Here is a 2,121-nt window from a genome sequence, read left to right on the forward strand (position 1 = left end):
AGTTGATATGAGTCAGTATGGACTCAATGGCACTTAACAACAACAACAACCCGGACTGGGCTGTTCCATTTAGGGCAGGAGAATGGCAAGGAGGGATTGAAGAGGACATTAGCTAACTAATAATGTAAAAATAGCCTACTACAGAAAAGCAGTCCTGGTGTGGTGCTGCGGGTTAAGGTGCTGGACTGCAAGGTCAATTAAAGCTACAAGATCAACGGTTCAAGCTCACCAGCTGCTCTTTGGAAACCCTATACAGGGTTGCTGTAAGTTGGAACTGACTCAGTGGCACTTAATGACAGCAACAACAACAGAAGAACAGAGAGAAAGGAAAAAAACTGCCCTAACTTGGAAAAATGTGAAAGCTCTCATCTGTCCTCTTTGGAGAGACCAGAGAAGCACAAATGTATACCATTACTTACTGGTATTCCCCTCTTTTTGAAAGTTTGTTTTGTACCACTTGGTTTCTACAAGAAGAAATACAGTAGTAACTATTTTCACAAACTAAAAGAAATCCAAAGATGATTTTTCCCTTTAAGAAGAAAGGCAAAAGCAAAACTAGCATTCAATGTTTGTTTTGCAGCAAGTCACTACAGAGGCAGTACACATCCTGAGCAATAAGAGTGACATCACCAAGCTCCTTCCTTAGGAATTATACTCAGCATCTCAGCAGCAAGCCTCCATAACTTTGAATTGTGTCTGTGAACACTATGTTGTTGTTGGTAGGTGCCATCAAGTTGTTTCTGATTCAAAGACCCTATGCACAACAGAACAAAACATTACCAGGTCGTGCACCATCCTCAAAAATACCATTTTATGTTATTACTATTTGAGGTTTTGTGTGTTTTTTGGTACAATTTGGTAGGTTTGGGTCTGAGAATGCTGAAAATTTTCCCCCCATATAAATTAATAGTAACTACGTCTTCATTTTACAACATTTGGGCTTATGAAAAGTTTCATAGGAATTATCTACTTTCAGATAGGAGGGGAAATCTGTATGTACTGGACTTAAAAATCCACAATTGCTATGGTAAGCCTTTCTTTCCCTTCCTTTTGTGTTCTATTACAGTGCTGTAATTCCTCAGTGCCTTCATTATATCTATGGTATACCTTCAGTATCCCTAATTTATGGTAGCTCACTCAGGCCTACCTTCCTCCACGCAATGCATCTACACATCTCTTCATGTAGAGAGCAGAGAATTGGCAGCTATTATGCTTATAGCCCACCCAATACACATGGCCCGGTATAGGGTTTTCAGGTTGTAAATTTTTACGGAAGCAGAAAGCCTTATATTTCTTCCATGGAGCGGCTGGTGGATTCAAACTGCTAACTTTGCAGTTAGCGACCTGATGCATAGCCCACTCCACCACCAAAGAAAATGATGCCCTCAATATCATATTATAAAACTGTGAGATAGCTAAGAAAGGAAAACCAAATTACCTTAAGGATCACCTTATGTCTTTTAAGTGAGATGCTAACAGAGAACAACACAAGTACTTTTCATTAATAATCTCTCTGTACTTTAAATCATAAGATTTCATGTAAACCATGCCTACTCAAATGAGATTAAAGGGTACAGAAAATGAATTGTCTTCAATAATCTTCAGGAAAATTCCCTTCATATCTAACATCAATTTTGTAATATATATCAACTGAAAACAAACAAATTAATAATAGAATTTGCCACCCCCAAAAGAGTAATCAAAATTAGAGTGGCTAGTGTTTCATTTCTGTGTTTTAAGAAGGATCGCTGTAAAAAGAGATTGATAATTAAGGTTAAAGTTTTCCAATTTGTTTCAGTTTCTCAAATGTGCAAGAATTGATTTTCAGTCAAATTTTACCAACTTCAGAAACTCATAACTATATTAATTTCAAAATTTGCTTTTAAAAGCCAGATATTTTATCTGAAAATTAGGTTGTAAATGTCTAACTCAGAAATAAAGTGACTGAAAAAGCACTGCTGAAATTAGGCAGGTTATAGTATTATAAACGAGAGCATGGTAGCTCCATACAATAAGCACTGGACTGTGAACCAACACAGTTGCAGTTCGAGCTCATCAGCTACTCCATGAGAGAAAAGATGAGGCTTTCTGCTCCCTCAAAGATTTAAAGCCCCAAAAACC

The 2,121-nt window shown here is 37.4% G+C and overlaps 1 protein-coding gene across 2 annotated transcripts in view; it reads right to left on the bottom strand.

Annotated features, from left to right (window-relative positions):
• Positions 1 to 2,121, bottom strand: part of CASC4 (cancer susceptibility candidate 4) — a 132,907-nt gene that overhangs the window by 64,373 nt on the left and 66,413 nt on the right. The window lies entirely within an intron of this gene.

This window comes from Chrysochloris asiatica, unplaced genomic scaffold, assembly GCF_000296735.1.
Source record: "Chrysochloris asiatica unplaced genomic scaffold, ChrAsi1.0 scaffold00004, whole genome shotgun sequence".
NCBI lineage: Eukaryota > Metazoa > Chordata > Mammalia > Afrosoricida > Chrysochloridae > Chrysochloris > Chrysochloris asiatica.